Below are 19,035 nucleotides of genomic sequence, written 5' to 3'. Positions count from 1 at the left end.
TCTCTTAGCTTTGGCTTGTGTGTAAACCTTTTGATTTCTCTGTCGAATCTGAATGAGATCCTTGCTGGGTAATCTTGGTTATAGGTTCTTCCCTTTCATCACTTTAAATATATTGTGCCACTCCCTGTGGCTTGCAGAATTTCTTCTGAGAAATCAGCTGTTAACCTTATGGGAGTTCCCTTGTATGTTATTTGTCGTTTTTCCCTTGTTGCTTTTAATAATTTTTCTTTGTTTTTAATTTTTGTCAATTTGATTACTGTGTGTCTTAGCGTGTTTCTCCTTGGATATATCCTGGCTGGGACTCTCTGCACTTCCTGGACATGGGTGGCTATTTCCTTTCCCATGTTATGTAAATTTTCAACTCTAATCTCTTCAGATATTTTCTCGGCTCCTTTCTCTTTCTCTTCTCCTTCTGGGACCCCTATAATGTGAATGTTGGTACGTTCAGTGTTGTCCCAGAGGTCTCTTAGGCTGTCTTCATTTCTTTTCATTATATTTTCTTTATTCTGTTCTGTGGCAGTGGATTCCACCATTCTGTCTTCCAGGTCATTTGTCTGTTCTACTGCTTCAGTTATTCTGCTATTGATTCCTTCTAGTGTATTTTTCATTTCAGTTAGTGTATTGTTCATCTCTGTTTGTTTGTTCTTTAATTCTTCTATGTGTTTGTTCTTTAATTCTTCTAGATCTTTGTTAAACATTTCTTGCATCTTCTCAGTCTTTGCCTCCATTCTTTTTCCGAGGTCCTGGATCATCTTCACTATAATTATTCTGAATTCTTTTTCTGGTAGGTTGCCTATCTCCACTTCATTTAGTTGTTTTTCTGGGGTTTCCTTCATCTGGTACATTGTCCTTTGCCTTTTCATTTTGTCTGTCTTTCTGTGAATGTGGTTTTTGTTCCACAGGCTGCAGGATTGTAGTTCTTCTTGCTTCTGCTGTCTACCCTCTGGTGGATGAGGCTATCTAAGAGGCTTGTGCAACCTTCCTGATGGGAGGGACTGGTGGTGGGTAGAGCTGGGTGTTGCTCTGGTTGGCAGAGCTCAGTAAAACTTTAATCTGCTTGTCTGCTGATGGGTGGGGCTGAGTTCCCTCCCTGTTGGTTGTTTGGCCTGAGTCGACCCAGCACTGGAGCTGCAGGCTCTTTGGTGGGCTAATGGCAGACTCCAGAGGGCTCACACCAAGGAGTACTTCCCAGAACTTCTGCTGCCAGTGTCATTGTCCCTGCAGTGAGCCACAGCTGACCCCCACCTCTGCAGGAGACCCTCCAGTGCTTGCAGGTAGGTCTGGTTCAGTCTCCTGTGGGGTCTCTGCTCCTTCCCCCTGGGTTCTGATGAACAGACTACTTTGTGTGTGCCCTTCAAGACTGGAGTCTCTGTTTCCCCCAGTCTTGTCGAAGTCCTGCAGTCAAATCCTGCTATCCTGCAAAGTTTGATTCTCTGGGAATTCCTCCTCCCATTGCTGGACCCCCAGGTTGGGAAGCCTGACATGGGGCTCAGAACCTTCACTCCAGTGGGTGGACTAATGTGGTTTAATTGTTCTCCAGTTTGTGAGTCACCCACGCAGCAGTGATGGGATTTGATTTGTGATTGCTCCCCTCCTACCATCTCATTGCGGCTTCTCCTTTGTCTTTGCACGTGTGGTATCTTTTTTGGTGAGTTCCAGTGTTCCTTTTAATGATTGTTTAGCAGTTAGTTGTGATTCCGGTGTTCTCGCAAGAGGGAGTGAGCGCACATCCTTCTATGCTGCCATCTTGAACCAATCTGAGATTTCTTAACGAGAGTGATGCAAAGAAGTTGACATTTTTGAAAGGTTATTGTTGTGGTGGGTTTGGCAGTTGAATCATGTGCAGGTAGAGCCTGAAGTCAGGAGACCAGGCAACAGTGGCTACAGCTCAAAACTGGGGCCGAGCTTATGTGGTGGCAGTAGCCATGGGGTGAGAAGCTGGATCTGAAGTGCAGTCTGAAGGGGGTCAGTTTAGTTGGTGCACATTAGCCTCTTATTGTCTTTATTAGTTTCCTCGAGGCTGCAGTAACAAAGTACACCCAACTGGAGGCTTAGAACAACAGGTATTTATTGTCTCACAGTACTAGATGCCAGAGGTCCAAAATCAAGGTGCCAGCAGGGCTGTGTCCCCTGTGAAGGTGTTAGGGAAGTATCTGTCCCAGGTCTCTCTTCTAGTTTCTGGTAGTTCTTTGGTTTATAGTAGCATAACTCCAATCTTCACATGGCATTCTCCCTGTGTGCCTGTCTCTGTTCATGTCTTCTTTATGTAAGGGTAATAGTCATAATGAATTAAGGGCCTACCCTACCCCAACATGATTTCATCTTAACTAATTATATCTGCATATAAGGTAACATTCTGAGGTATGAGAGGTCAGAACTTCAACATATGAATTTGTGGGGGCAGGACGTAATTCAACCCATAACATATTTCTTTAGGAATTGCTGCCTGTGTAGTGTTTTTCTCTTTTGTAGCACTTGGCTGCCTCAACGAGTATGTTATGCTAGGTGAAGCACTGCAGAAAGGAATGAGAAAAATCATGTTTAAGTGAGCTTACCCCATCTTCCCTGAGATAAAGGGCCAAGTGGAAGATTGGTTTTATAGAAGTAGAATAATTCATCTCAATTTTCTGTTGATGCTTGAGTGTAAAGTGAGATGGGGCCCTTAAGCTTGCCTGAGATCTGATCTAACCCATATCATCATTGGAGAATTTCCTTCTGGCTTAGAAAGGTATTACTTCCTCCCCTTTCCCTCTTCCCTCCTTCTCACTTTATTCTTTCTAGGGGGAATCAAATGTATCTCTTATGGTGAATTGCAAGGATATTAGATTTTATTCTGTTGCAGTAGCAGTCAGGTTAAGGCCATGACGGGTCTAGAAAAAATAGATTTTAACCCATGTTGTCATCTCCCTGTTACCAAAAGAAACTCCATTTGAGGCTTGGTTCTTCCCATTCATTCATTCATTCAGCAAATCATTGTTGAGAATTTATCATGATGAGGCATTGCTGTAGACCATCTTCACTATAAAAATACATTTAAGGTATGGTACATAAACTGGATCAATTTGGAATAAAATTATATTCAGTGGTGCTTATTATATTTATGAGAAATATTTTCAGGAGAGCTTACTTGGCTTCAATCACTTTTTGAAAAATCTGTCGCCCAAGTTTATACATTAAAGTATTGTCTTGTAATTTACATTTATAGCTATAAATTTAGAAGCTGGACTGAACATACTTTATTACTTTGGAATTATGGTCAAAGGTATTTTCTGAAAAAAATGCTCTTAGACACTAAACAATATTCTTTAAGAGAACTGCAAAGCAAAGAGGCACACTGGATTTTTCATGGTTCTTTACCTTGAAGCATCTTTGCTTTATCTTTTTTTCTCTACAGTGGTGATACATGGGTTTGCTGTTAACCAAATCCCAAAATATTGCCATTAGCTTAATTTCATGTTTAAATGATCTTGACCTACATGGTATGAAGGAAAATTAACTATCTTCTCTCTAGAAGGAGTCCTAGATATGGAAATACAGTGACATTTGGATGCAACCCAAGTATTAGGAAGTGTGGAGGACATCCTTGTGTAGCCCCACATCTTAGATTAGAGACAGAGCTCTGTATGAATATATGGTGGGGGTCATATTACTGTTCCAGGATTGCCCTAACTCCTGTGCTCTCTGCAGAGCCTTGCTTTGCTGGTGGTTTAAGTGAACTGTGCCTGCCTCTCAGCAGGCTGTTCTTGAATGTTGTCTGCCAGCAGGTGCTCAGACTGGTTTATTTATTTCGGGGTATCTGTCTTTTCTACTTCTTTTTCTCTTTCATTTCCCCCCTTTTCCTCTTTCTCTCCTTTTACTTTTCTCTCACTTTTAAAAAATTGTGGTTAAATATACATAGCATAAGATTTACCATTTTAACCATTTTTAAGTATACAGTTCAGAGGCATTAAATACATTCACATTATTGTGCAGCTATCACCACTCAAAGCGTTTTAAACCAAAAAAATTTTAAAACAGAAAGTTGGTTGACAAAGTAAAGAAAGATATTAGAAGTGTTCTTTTTTGTTTGTTTTTCTACTGGAAATTCAATTATTTAATGAAAGATTTTTACATAAGATTTTAGAGACTAGTAAGAGAGGTAGCATACCTAATTCATTCTAAGACTAGGTTAAAATGATCCAAATTTCTAAAGACAGTACCAGTAAAGAAAATTATTAGAGCCCATCTCATTTATGAGCATAGATGCCATGATTTTAATCAATAAATGAGCAACCTTAACCCCGAAATACATAAAAAGAATATAATATGACCTAGTTGAATTATTCCAAGGACCTAACATTCTTCAATATAAGAAAAATCTATTTAAATTCTCACATGAACAGGTTACAGGGGGAAAAATCATATGATTATGGCAATCAATGAAAAAAGCATTTAAAAATTTCAAAATATGTACAGAGGGAGGAAATAAATTAGAAATGGACTCCTGTGGCAGAAATTGATAATACGTAATATAGTAAATACCATACTGAATGTGAAACAGGGAAATGTGGACATGGTGTCACCTCTCAGTTTTAGGACACTAATGACTAGTTTTTCTGTTGTTGCTTTTATTAGAAAAATTACTATAATTGCAGTTGATTCTTTGGGATTATTACATTGCCAGTTATATAATCTCAGTTTATTATTTTCGAATATGGATTATGTATTTAGTATTTATCAAGCAGTAACGGAACATTGAGGTTATGCCATACTGGTCTTTAATTTTGGATTCAGAAAAATATTAGTTTGAAACTCTTTTAAAAAAATCCATTTAAAAAGTGCTCAGTTTGAGAAAACAGTTCCAATTCTAGTAAGGACTATGAAAATTTATTTGTTACAGCAAATATCTGTGAAAACATACAGACTTGACTAGGGTTTTATTTCTTTGCAGTTGATTGGCCACTTGGCCTTCAAAAGTCAAATACTTAATCTGAAATTCTAGTAATTAAAAACTTAGAAATGAGTAGCTTCCTTCCTGCCTTCCCCCAAGATAAAGTGGACGTGTTTCCTAAATGGGACTTCCTGATTTAAATGAATGGCCAGCTCAATTCTTTGCTTATTACAAGTCTGAACAACTTACCTGGCAATAGGATACCCTGATAATTTTTTGCCCCTAGTATTTCCCTTAAAAGGTAATGATACAGAAGATGGTTCTTTGGGACAGTAGTCCACCACCTTCTCTGTCTGCTGGCTTTCTGAAAAAGTTGTTATTCTTTGCCCCAACAACTTACCTCTCGGTTTATCGATCTGTCATGCAGTGAGCAGTATGAACTTGGACTCGGTAACAATTTTTGACAAGCCAGCCAGGAGCCTTGCTGCTCATGGTCAGCTAGCATGGGTTGGGAAATTTTCAGGTAAGGCCCTAGCAGCTTCTAGGACCACTTGTCCGGAGGATCTTTCCATCAGAATTCCCCGAGGCAGCACCAGCTGCCCCAGGGCTTGGCAGTTGGAGCCAGAAATTGACATCTGGGAGTCAGTGGGCTCCATACAGTAGGATAAGTCAAAAAAAAAAGTTAATGATACACGGGGTGGGAGGGATAAATTAGAAGTATGGGATTAACAGATACAAACTACATAAAATAGATAAGCAATAAGGATTTACTGTATAGCACGGGAACTATATTCAGTATCTTTTAATAGCCTATAATGGAAAATGATCTGAAAGAAGATATATACATATATATATATGTATATATATATACACACATATATATACATATATATATATATATAGATAATGTATATATACATTATCTATATATATAAAACTGAATCACTTGGCTATACACCTGAAACTAACACAATATTATAAATCAACTACACTTCAACTGTAAAAAAAAAAAAGAGAAAAAGAAATGAAAGGTATACTGTGGAGCTGAAAACACACGCACACACATATACACACAAGTTAATGATACAGAAACAACCAAAGAAAAGATAAATTGGACTTATCAAAAGTAAAAAAACTTTTGTACTTCAGAGGACACTTAGGAAAGTGAAGTGATTACCCTCAGAATGGTAGAAAGTATTTGTAAACCATACACTTATCTGATAAAGATCTAGTACCTAGAATGTGTAAAGAACTATTATATAGCTTAATAATAAAAAGACAACCCAATTTATTAAATAGTGAAGGAGTTGAATAGACATTTTTCCAGAGAAGATACACAAATAGTCAATAAGCACATGAAAAGATGCTTAACATTATTAGCCATCAGGGAAATCATAACCACAGTAAGATACCACTTCATACCCACCAGGTTAGCTATAATCTAAAGAGACAGTAACAAGCATTGGTGAGGATATGGAGAAATTAGAACCCTCATACACTGGTGGTAGGAATGTAAAATGGTGCTGCAGCCACTTTGGAACAGTAGTAGTTGCTGAAAAAATTAAACCATATGACCCAGCAGTTCCACTCACAGGTGTTATACCCAAGAGAATTGAAAACATATGTCCACACAAAAACTTGTGCACAGATGTTCCTAGCAGCTTTATTCATAATAGCCAAGAAAAGTGGAAACAACTGCTGAAAACAGTATCCGTTCAATAGAATATTATTCAGCCATAAAAAGAAATGAAGCATGGATGCATGCTACAACGTGGATGAAACTCCAGAAACATTATGCTAAGTGAAAAAATCCAGACACAAAGGCCACATATTTTAGTGATTCCACTTAAATGAAGTGTCCAGAATAGTTAAATTCATAGAGACAGAAAGTAGATTAGTGGTTCCCAGGGACTGGGAGGGGGCTTTGGAGGTTTGGGGTATGAGGTTTCTTTTTTAGGGTGATGAAAGTGTTTTGGAATTATATAGTGATGATGGTTACACAACTTTGTGAATATACTAAACCCCACCAAATTTCATACCTTAAAGAAGGTGAAAGTTATGATATGTAAATAATACCTCAGTAAGAAGGAAAGAGGAAAGAAAGGAAAGGATGGAGGGAGGCAGGAAAAAAGGAAGGCAGGCAGGAAAATAGTACCACTAATGATGTTAGAAGGGGTGGTGGTGGTGGAAGGAAGTGAGGTGGTAACCATACTAATGAGCTGCTTATGTACATACATTATCTTAATCACAATATCCGTAAGAGTTAGGCTTAAAGAGGTCAAGTAATTTCCCCAAAGTCATATAAGTCATCAAACTTGTTTGCACACTGGAATCACCTGGGGATTGTTCTCAAACTTGTTTGCACACTGGAGTCACCTGGGGAACTTCTAAAAGTACTGATGCCTGAATCCCACTTCTGGAGATTCTGCATTAACTGGTATGGCGTGAGGCCTGGGCATAGAGATTTTAAAAATCTTCTCCAGGTAATTATAATATGCAGCAAAGTTTGAGAACCACTGATATTAGCTGTTAAATATCAAGGCCTCTGATTTGAACTTAGATCTTTATAATTTTGAAGTCTCATGAATTTATTTTTTTAATTTATTTATTAATTTCTTTTATGGTCTTCATTGCTGCATACGGGCTTTCTCTAGTTGCGGTGGGCGGGGGCTACTCTTTGTTGTGGTGCACGGACTTCTCATTGCAGTGGCTTCTCTTGTTGCAGAGCACAGGCTCTAGGCACACAGGCTCAGTAGTTGTGGCTTGCAGGCTCTAGAGTGCATGCTCAGTAGTTGTTGCACCCGGGTTATTTGCTCCGCGGCATGTGGGCGCTTCCCAGACCAGGGCTCAAACCCATGTCCTCTGCATTGGCAGGTGGATTCTTAACCACTCTGCCACCAGGGAAGCCCCTGAAGTCTCATGCATTTAACTACTATAACATGTAGGCTTATAAATTATTATGTTGTAATGAAATTTCTCCTTTACTGCTTTCTCTAAAGAATCAAGTAACAGTTTCCCATCCCAACACTGCTACTTAGCTGTGTGACCTTAGGCAGATATGATTCTCTCTAGGCTTTATTTTTAATCTGGAAAATGAGCTTCGTCTCCATCCATGGCTGTAGCTGCACAGTGAAATCACCTGTGAAGCTTTTATGACCTGTACTGACTGGGGTCACCCAAACCATTTATCTTAGAAGGGAGGGGTGGCTGTAGTATTTTTTAAGCACCTCAGGAATTCATATATGCAGCCCTGGTTGAGAACCACTGATATAAATGATAGTCATCTAGTTCTAACTTGTAAGAGTCTGTGCTTAATCCATGGGAGTAAACTAGGCATTTTGAAAGCTGCATTAGCCCTCTGACTGACTTGCTTTCTCCCATTCCTAAATCATGTAATATTCACAAGTCGCTCCTTTGACTTACAAAGCCAGAGGAAAAAGACAGGACTATGCCCAGTGTAGAGTCACCTAGAGGCAAAAGTGAGAATAGTGGGGCTTGTTCTCTGTACTTCCTTGGTACCTATTTCTAGGACGGGCTAGTATGACAAGATCACCAGTGCTTGTATTAAATAACTGTCCTTGAGATCAGAAAGAAATAATACAGCCTTTATAAGTACCTACCTGTCTGGGGTGCACTTGAGATTCTAGATGTAGCTGGATCATTTAAGTTTTTCTTCTGTTGACCTCAAATTTCTCACCGGTTCATAATGTAAGATCCGGTTTCAAGTGTTTACTCCTTCATTCAGAAGAATACTTACTGAGTACTTACTATGTGCCAGGCATTGGTCTGTGTGCTTGGGATACATCAGTGAACAAAACAGACACAAATTTCTGTCCTTATGGAGTTTTCATTCTGGTGGGAGACATTAGTCAATAAATAATACAAGTAATTAGTAAGTTGTCCAATATATTAGAAGGCGATAAGTGATATGAAAAAAGATAAAGCGAGGTTAGGGGTATTGAGATTGCTGGGTAGACGGCAATATTAAACAGGGGGGTCAAGGTAGATCTTAAGAGCTTGAGATTTGAGGAAGGAGATGAGGCATTTGCCGTGTGATAGTGGGAGAAGAGCTTAGCAGGCAGAGGGGATAGCTACAGCAAAGGTTGTAAGGAGAAAACACGCCTGAAGAATATCAAGGAATGCAGTGTGGTTGAGGAGGGGGGCAGGTCAGAGAGATAATGGAGGACCAGATTATTTAGGGTCTTGTAGGCCATCTTAGTAACTTTCACATTTTATCAGAATCAGCTGGGGAGCTTTTGCAGGGCTTTTGCCAAGTAGAAGAGTAACATGATATGACTTCAGGTCTGAAGAGAGCACTCTGGCTGCTTTGTGGAGAATAGATGGTGGAGGTGAGGAGGAACCAAGGTGATCTCTCAGGAGGCGATTGCAGTATTCCAGGTGAAAGGTTGTGATGGCTTAGACCAGAATTGTAGCAATGGAAGGAGTGAGGAAAGGTCAAATTCTGGATCTATTTTTAGGTCATGCCAGCATGATTTCCTGATGTTGGATGTGAGGAATGAGAGATAGAGGGCAGTCAAGGACTCCAGGATTTGGGCCTGAGCGGTTTGAAGGGTAGGATGCCATCAACTACAGTGAGGAAGCTGCAGTGAAGCAGACTTTGAGGGGCAGGGTGACATATCAGTAATTTAGCTTGGGTCATGTTAACTTTGAGATGGGCACTAGACTTCCAAGTGGAGATATCAGGTAGCCAGTTGGCTAGATATGTGGAGTTTGGGAAGAGAGGCACATGCACAACGTTTAAAACCTTGAGCCTGGATGAGATCACCAAGGGAGTAAGTGAAGTAAATAAAGAGGACCAAGGACTCAGCAGAGGGACATTCCAACAATGAGGAGAATAGGGAGAAGAGAAGGAACCAGCCAGGGACACTGAGAAAGGGTGGTCAGTGAGGTAGGAAAACCAAGAGTGCAGGGTCCCAGAAGCACAAGTAGAATGTTGTCAAAGTGGAAGGAGTGGTCAGCTGTGCCAGATGGCGCTCATAGGTCAAGTAAGATGAGAACTGAGAACTGACCTTTGGATTTAGCAATGTAGAGGTCATCAGTGGCCTTAAGGAGAGCGGTTTTGGTGAAGTAGGGTGTTTTTTTGTTGTTTTTTTAAAAATTTATTTTATTTTTGGCTGCATTGGGTCTTCGTTGCCGCGCGTGGGCTTTCTCTAGTTGCAGCGAGCGGGGGCTACTCTTCGTTGTGGTGCACGGGCTTCTCATCACGGTGGCTTCTCTTGTTGTAGAGCACGAACTCTAGGCACGCGGGCTTCAGTAGTTGTGGCGTATGGGCTTAGTTGCTCCACGACATGTGGGATCTTCCTGGACCAGGGCTCAAACCTGTGTCCCCTGCATTGGCAGGTGGATTCTTAACTACTGCGCCACCAGGGAAGCCCTGAAGTAGGTTTAAGAGAGATTGGGAAGAGAGGAATTGGAGATGGTGACTATAAACCACTCTTGAAAATTTTTGCAGGAAAAAGGAGCAAAGAAATAGGTGGATGCTAGTGAGAAGAGTGTGCTTGAGTTTTGTTATTTTTTTAAGATGAGAACAAGAGCAGCATGTTCATAGGCTGAAGGGAAAGATCCTGTAAAAAGTGGAAAAAACTGATGAAGGAGAAGAGAGTGCTGGAGGGGTATCCTTGAGTAGGTGAGAGAGGGTGGGCTCTAGTGGAGGGGTTGGCGGTGGATGGGGGGGGAAGTGGATCTGTGGAAAGAGGCAAGAAGGGAGTATGTGGGTGCAGATGTTGCTGGGTGGAGAGATGTGGCATGGAAATCTGTGGAAATTTCATCTGATTGCCTCAGTTTTCTCAGTGAAGTAGGAAGCGAGGTTATCAACTGAGGGCAGAAGGAGGTTGCATTAGGATTTGAGGAGAGAGGAGAAACTATGAAAGTCATCTAGGAGAGTAAGAGAGTAGACGAACCTAGGGATGTAAAATAAAGTTAGAATGATAAAAATAAATGACTGCCAGACAGCACAAAGGGGTCCACTTGAAATTTGGCGTGATACGTTTAAAGTGAAGGCAGGCAGCATGAGTGTTGGGGGTGGGGGTCTTTTCCCCAGCTCCCTTAAGCTACATGGGTGCAGCCATGGAGTCACCAGTTGTGCTTTTACCAAGCAAGGGTATCATGGCAAGAGGCAGGGGATTAGGTTGTGTACATAAGGGAATGATTATAATGATTGACCATGGAATTTAAGCTGGGTGAGAAAGGGAGAGAGAAAATCAGTGGGGAGAGGGTCAGTGAAAAGGTGATAGTTTTGAGGTCCCAGTGGAGTTGAAGAATAATTGGGTTGAACTCCTATAGGGGACGGAGTGAGCTGGAAAGATAGGTGGTGGTCAGAGAGTGGGATGCACGAAACTGAGATCATGGAGGGGTTGTAGTTGGTAATGATATGGGAACGTATGGCTGAAGTTGGTAGAGGACAACATCCGTAAAATGGAACTTTAATGAACCAAGAGTCAGGTTCTTAGAAGGAACATTAATATGTATATTTAACTTGCTAAGTGTCCAGATAGAAGTAGTATTGGAGAAAATAATGGTGAGCCAGTAATTAAAATTGTGAAGAGGGACTTCCCTGGTGGTCCAGTGGTTAAGACTCTGCTCTCCCACTGCAGGGGGCATGGGTTCAATCCCTGGTCAGGGAACTAAGATCCCGCATCCCGTATGCTGAGGGCACGGCTGGAAAAAAATTGTGAAGAAATGAGGGGGAGTGGTTGGGTGATCTGTTGGATGATGGTAGCAAAGTGTCTTAGGCACTTGCCTTCAAATACAGTCTGTGTGAGAATATCAGTAGGCTTTTATATTCAGAGCAGGTTTTAGAAGTAATTTAATCCAGTGGTTCTCAGCTGAGACTCACTGGGAGTAGGGCAGTGTATATCAGATACTACACACATCCTCTAGAGGTATTTGCCTGGCTCCCATTGACGATCACTTTAACTAGTAAGCCAGTATTACCAGTTGATTGATAGGATGTCTTATCTCTCTAATGCATTTAGATAGAAAACTCATAGGAACTTTTGAGCTAGTCTGTTTTATCCAGTATAGGAATGGTTTCTATAGCATCCTTGCTAGATGATTGTCCACCATTTTTGGTTGAATGCTTCTAGTAATAGATACCTCAGTACTTTATGAAGCAGTCCTAGAAGCAGTTAATTGCATAGGGAAATCAGAGAAGTGTCCTGTTAATTCTCAGCAGATACAATATCTTAGGCTGGTAGTTTGGGGAAATGATATTTTACTTTGTGTCCTAGGGCTGAGAGCAGTGGTGAAAATGTTCTCTACGATGTATTTTCCCTGTGTCTCCCTATTACCGGCTTTCATTGTAATCACTCACTCTTCTTTCTAGTCCTCCTAGGAGGTGAAGAAAGTTCCAGTGCAAATGATTTAGCTCAGAGCTATTGAAGTGATCAAGGGGATGGGAAGAATGGAGATTGTCTAAAGTAATGAGCTTGGAAAAACCAAACCTGAGAAGAGATTTAATTGGAATATGTAGTGTAGGGTATGTATAGGGTAAATATGGACTTGATTTCCTAAATCCCAGGAGGTAATTTATGGAGTACATTACACTAAGAGATGATCCAGGCAGAAAATAGAAATGGTTCATAAGGGACTGCAATGAATTCTCATGAATGACAGTTGTGTCTGATTCAAGTTAGGAAGGCACTTGGCCTAAACTTTTAAGACTTTTTTTTTTGGAGAGCAATCATGTTTTACTTGCCAATATTTTTCTATGCAATATTTTTTCTACCAAGCCTTGTACCGGCTGTACAGATTACATGTTGTTGAATTTTATAGAATTTAATAAGTGGCATTGTTTTGTCTGCTATGCTAGTGTGTGTGAATTAGCCAGGAAAAGCATTTAAATAGAACATAGAATCTCCATGCATGCCTCAGGCATGACGTCTTCCTTTCACAGATGGGGAAAATGAGGCCTCAGGGAAGAGAGGTGACTTGCCCATATGCAAACAATGAGTCAGTAGCTAAGGTGAGACCAGAGAGCAGGTCTCCTGACCCAGGAGTGTTGTGTGTTTTTCCATTACAGTGTGTGGATTTACATTATTGGTTGGTTAGAGAAATGAACACAGAGTAGTTAAATAATTTACCCAGGCTGCGTGGGAAATTATTGGCAGAGCCAGATGAGTTCATTCCCTGTAGAACTCCCTCAGCCAAGGTGTTCTGCTGGCATGAGTAGGATTTTAAAGAGACAGGTAGGAAGTAATGATCATATCTGAGTTTTTGGACTTTTTTACTTATTGCATTGTAAATAAATACTTTTAAAAAGGCTGTCTGAAACAGTGTTGATACTAACTTTATCCCATTGTTCTGCACTTAATCCAAAGTACAGATAAGGCTCCTGGATAGTTAATGTAATAACTATCCAGTTATACATAGTGAAAGGTAGTTTATTTTAAATTATTTCACTTAGAGTCACAACAGATTATTCTCTTTAGTTTGAGTTAAGACTAATTTGTGCCTAGTATGTGCTCAGTTAATGTCTTTCTGTTACTTAATTTCACATTGTAAAAACAAACAAGTTAAATTATAGTACTACAGTTGTAGGCAAATTATTATTCTAGAAAGAGATTTATAAATCTTCTTGATATAGAGATATAATTTCTGGGTTAACTTATAATAACCTAGTTTCATATTCTTGGCTCTACCAATGTCTTGTTTCACAGGTGAAGCATTCATTCTGGGGGCATTATCCACCCCCAGAGGGGTGAAAATTGATTCTTGGGGGGTCAAAAAATGTATTCTTTTTATGTATAAAGCACAGATATGCATATAATGTGTAAACATAGATATATCTGTGACATTAATATTTCAGTGGGGAGGGTGTGTCATAATTAGGAAACAAATGTCTAGAGAGACCCTGAGGGGCCATGTCTTTGTCCCCAGTTCCTGGCACAGAGCTCCTAATGTAATACAATAAATTACTATTTGGTTTTTGTCCTGGCTCCTAAAACAACTGGAGAACAGTAAAGGTGAAAATAGCATCTTTTGTTAATTCAATAACAGGCCCCTTTAAACCACACTGGAGTTTATGTTAATGGAATGACTTTTGGAAAGACCCTGAGGATGGGAGGCTGGTTGCCAGGGGAACCAACCAGTGATTAGATGGCTGGAACTTTCAGCCACCCTGCCCCGCCATTGACCTCTGAGGAGGGGAGTAGGGCTAGAGGTTGAGTTAATCACCAGTGGTCAATGATTTAATCAATCATTTACTTCCAATAAAAACCCTAAGCAGTGGGATTTGGAGTTTCCAGATTGGTGAACACATTGAGGTGCTGGGAGGGTGGCATGCCTGGATACCTTGCTCTATGCATCTCCCCCATCTGGCTGTTCCTGTTATATTCCTTTTTTTTTTTTTTTTTTTTTTTTTTTTTTGCGGTACGCGGGCCTCTCACTGTTGTGGCCTCTCCCGTTGCGGAGCACAGGCTCCGGATGCGCAGGCTCAGCGGCCATGGCTCACGGGCCCAGCCACTCTGCGGCATGCGGGATCTTCCCGGACCGGGGCACGAACCAATGTTCCCTGCATCGGCAGGCAGACTCTCAACCACTGCGCCACCTGGGAAGCCCCCCTGTTATATTCTTTTATAATAAATTGGTAATCTAGTAGGTAAACTATTTTACTGAGTTCTGTGAGACATTCTAGCAAATTATCAAACCTGAAGAGGGGTTCATGAGGAGCCCCAGTTTATAGCCAGTTGGTCAGAAGTATAGGTGACAACCTGAGCCTTGCAGTTGGTGTCTGAAGTTGGGGGTGGGGTGGGGAGTGGGGGGACAGCCTTGTGGGACTGAGCCCTTGACCTGGGGTGGGGGTGGGGGTGGGTTCTGTGCTAACAACGGGTAGTTAGTGTCAGAATTGCGTTAAATAGTAGGACACCTAGTTGGTGTCCTCCAAGAGTCGGAGAATTGCTTGGTGTGGAGAAAAACCACACATCTGGTGTCAGAAGTGTTGGTTATGAGTAGAGAAGGAAACCGGTTTTTCTTTTAGGGGCTGTGATGAAAACAGTTGAGAAACACTGAGCGGAAGGATCTGGTTGTCCATACTAAGCTCTAACTTAGAGGAAATCCCCAGATGTCATTGTATGCACTGTAAAGGTCAGACTTCTAAAGAGGTCAGCATTTCCACCATATGCATTAGAGACTTCAAATGGTCCGGGAAATGAAGTGGTTAGAAATGCCTTTACAGCTTGGCAGGGTTTTTTAGATGTCTCCATCCACGTCAATTTGCTCAGTGTATAACCTTCCCTATACTGTCTTTCCTCACATTTCCTCTACCTCAAAATCTGGCTGTGATGCAAGAAGAGGGATGTTGGTAAAAATCTCAGCTGCCTATTTGAGTTACCCTCAGCTCCTGTTGAAGCTGGGCTTATGGCTGTGGAGACCTATCATTTGGGTCTTTTATAATTTGATAATGTCCTCTTACTATTGTGAAAGAGAAACTGAGGGGGCAGTGCTTTATGCCAAATGTGACAAATTTTAAAAGTTGATTCCCCCACTCCCACCTTCCTTTTTGGTCTCCAGTGTGGTTGTCTTCTCTTTCAGTTTGTCTGGTACATCAGAAAGCCTAGTTGCAAAGTACTTTGTTATCATTAGATGACAGAGGCATCATGCTCAGTACTGTGCCTTGAACTTGGGAGGCACTCAATAAATAAGATTTTTTTGTTTGTTTGTTTTGTTTTTAACATCTTTATTGGAGTATAATTGCTTTACAATGGTGTGTTAGTTTCTGCTTTATAACAAAGTGAATCAGTTATACATATACATATGTTCCCATATCTCTTCCTTCTTGCGTCTCTGTCCCTCCCACCCTCCCTATCCCACCCCTCCAGGCGGTGACACAGCACCGAGCTGATCTCCCTGTGCTATGCGGCTACTTCCCACTAGCTACCTACCTTACGTTTGGTAGTGTATATATGTCCATGCCTCTCTCTCACTTTGTCACAGCTTACCCTTCCACCTCCCCATATCCTCAAGTCCATTCTCTAGTAGGTCTATCTGTCTTTATTCCTGTTTTACCCCTAGGTTCTTCATGACATTTTTTTCCCTTAAATTCCATATATATATGTTAGCATACAGTATTTGTCTTTCTCTTTCTGACTTACTTCACTCTGTATGACAGACTCTAGGTCCATCCATCTCACTACAAATAGCTCAGTTTCGTTTCTTTTTATGGCTGAGTAATATTCCGTTGTTTATATGAGCCACATCGTCTTTATCCATTCATCCGATAATGGACACTTAGGTTGTTTCCATCTCCTGGCTATTGTAAATAGAGCTGCAATGAACATTTTGGTACATGACTCTTTTTGAATTATGGTTTTCTCAGGGTATATGCCCAGTAGTGGGATTGCTGGGTCATATGGTAGGTCTATTTGGAGTTTTTTAAGGAACCTCCATACTCTCCATAGTGCCTGTACCAATTCACATTCCCACCAGCAGTGCAAGAGTGTTCCCTTTTCTCCACACCCTCTCCAGCATTTATTGTTTCTAGATATTTTGATGATGGCCATTCTGACTGGTGTGAGATGATATCTTATTGTAGTTTCGATTTGCATTTCTCTAATGATTAGTTATGTTGAGCATTCTTTCATGTGTTTCTTGGCAGTCTGTATATCTTCTTTGGAGAAATGTCTATTTAGGTCTTCTGCCCATTTTTGGATTGGGTTGTTTGTTTTTTTGTTATTGAGCTGCATTAGCTGCTTATAAATTTTGGAGATTAATCCTTTGTCAGTTGCTTCATTTGCAAATATTTTCTCCCATTCTGAGGGTTGTCTTTTGGTCTTGTTTATGGTTTCCTTGTTGTGCAAAAGCTTTGAAGTTTCATTAGGTCCCATTTGTTTATTTTTGTTTTTATTTCCATTTCTCTTGGAGGTGGGTCAAGAAGGATCTTGCTGTGATTTATGTCATAGAGTGTTCTGCCTATGTTTTCCTCTAAGAGTTTGATAGTTTCTGGCCTTACATTTAGCTCTTTAATCCATTTTGAGCTTATTTTTGTGTACGGTGTTAGGGAGTGATCTAATCTCATACTTTTACATGTACATGTCCAGTTTTCCCAGCACCACTTATTGAAGAGGCTGTCCTTTCTCCACTGTACATTTCTGCCTCCTTTATCAAAGATAAGGTGACCGTATGTGCATGGGTTTATTTCTGGGCTTTCTATCCTGTTCCATTGATCTATCTTTCTGGTTTTGTGCCAGTACCATACTGTCTTGATTATGTAGCTTTGTAGTATAGTCTGAAGTCAGGGAGCCTGATTCCTCCAGCTCCATTTTTCGTTCTCAAGATTGCTTTGGCTACTTGGGGTCTTTTGTGTTTCCATACAAGTTGTGAAATTTTTTGTTCTACTTCTGTGAAAAATGCCAGTGGTAGTTTGATAGGGATTGCATTGAATCTGTAGATTGCTTTGGGTAGTAGAGTCATTATCACAATGTTGATTCTTCCAATCCAAGAACATGGTATATCTCTCTGTCTATTTGTATCATCTTTAATTTCTTTCATCAGTGTCTGATAATTTTCTGCATACAGGTCTTTTGTCTCCTTAGGTAGGTTTATTCCTAGATATTTTATTCTTTTTGTTGCAGTGGTAAATGGGAGTGTTTTCTTGATTTCACTTTCAGATTTTTCATCATTAGTGTATAGGAATGCCAGAGATTTCTGTGCATTAATCTTGTATCCTGCTACTTTACCAAATTCATTGATTAGCTCTAGTAGTTTTCTGGTAGCATCTTTAGGATTCTCTATGTATGGGATCATGTCATCTGCAAAGTGACAGCTTTACTTCTTCTTTTCCAATTTGGATTCCTTTTATTTCCTTTCTTCTCCGATTGCTGTGGCTAAAACTTCCAAAACTATGTTGAATAAGAGTGGTGAGGGTGGGCAACCTTGTCTTGTTCCTGATCTTAGTGGAAATGCTTTCAGTTTTTCATCATTGAGGACGATGTTGACTGTGGGTTTGTCATATATGGCCTTTATTATGTTGAGGAAAGTTCCCTCTATGCCTACTTTCTGGAGGGTTTTTATCATAAATGGGTGTTGAATTTTGTCAAAAGCTTTCTCTGTATCTATTGAGATGACCATATGGATTTTCTCCTTCAATTTGTTAATATGGTGTATCCCATTGATTGATTTGTGTATATTGCAGAATCCTTGCATTCCTGGAATAAACCCCACTTGATCATGGTGTATGATCCTTTTAATGTGCTGTTGGATTCTGTTTGCTAGTATTTTGTTGAGGATTTTTGCATCTGTGTTCATAAGTGATATGGGCCTGTCGTTTTCTTTCTTTGTGACATCTTTGTCTGGTTTTGGTATCAGGGTGATGGTGTCCTCGTAGAATGAATTTGGGAGTGTTCCTCCTCTGCTATATTTTGGAAGAGTTTGCGAAGGATAGGTGTTAGCTCTTCTCTAAATGTTTGAAAGCATTCGTCTGTGAAGCCATCTGGTCCTGGGCTTTTGTTTGTTTGAAGATTTTTAATTACAGTTTCAATTTCAGTGCTTGTGATTGGTCTGTTCATATTTTCTATTTCCTCCTGGTTCAGTCTTGGCAGGTTGTGCATTTCTAAGAATTTGTCCGTTTCTTCCATGTTGTCCATTTTATTGGCATAGAGTTGCTTGTAGTAATCTCTCATGATCTTTTATATTTCTGCAGTGTCAGTTGTTACTTTTTGTTTTTCATTTCTAATTCTAATGATTTGCGTCTTCTCCCTTTTTTTCTTGATGAGTCTGGCTAATGGTTTATCTATTTTGTTTATCTTCTCAAAGAACCAGCTTTTAGTTTTATTGATCTTTGGTATTGTTTCCTTCATTTCTTTTTCATTTATTTCTGATTTGATCTTTATGATTTCTTTCCTTCTGCTAACTTTGGGGTTTTTTTGTTCTTCTTTCTCTAATTGCTTTAGGTGCAAGGTTAGGTTTATTCAAGATGTTTCCTGTTTCTTAAGGTGGGCTTTTATTGCTAAAAACTTCCCCCTTAGAACTGCTTTTGCTGCATCCTATAGGTTTTGGGTCATCGTGTCTCCATTGTCATTTCTTTCTAGATTGTTTTTTCTGTCCTCTTTGGCTTCTTCAGTGATCACTTCGTTATTAAGTAGTGTATTGTTCAGCCTCCATGTGTTTGTATTTTTTACAGACCTTTTCCTGTAATTGATATCTAGTCT

General features: G+C 40.2%; 1 protein-coding gene across 4 annotated transcripts in view; it reads left to right on the top strand.

Moving 5' to 3' along the window:
- The window catches only part of AAGAB (alpha and gamma adaptin binding protein), an 85,960-nt gene that overhangs the window by 45,115 nt on the left and 21,810 nt on the right, over positions 1-19,035 (top strand). The window lies entirely within an intron of this gene.

The sequence above is a fragment of the Aethalodelphis obliquidens genome, unplaced genomic scaffold (genome assembly GCF_003676395.1).
Source record: "Aethalodelphis obliquidens isolate GAN/ISIS:26980383/991018 unplaced genomic scaffold, ASM367639v1 scaffold26, whole genome shotgun sequence".
Classification (NCBI taxonomy): Eukaryota; Metazoa; Chordata; class Mammalia; order Artiodactyla; family Delphinidae; genus Aethalodelphis; species Aethalodelphis obliquidens.
This window is presented reverse-complemented; position numbering and strand designations above follow the sequence as displayed.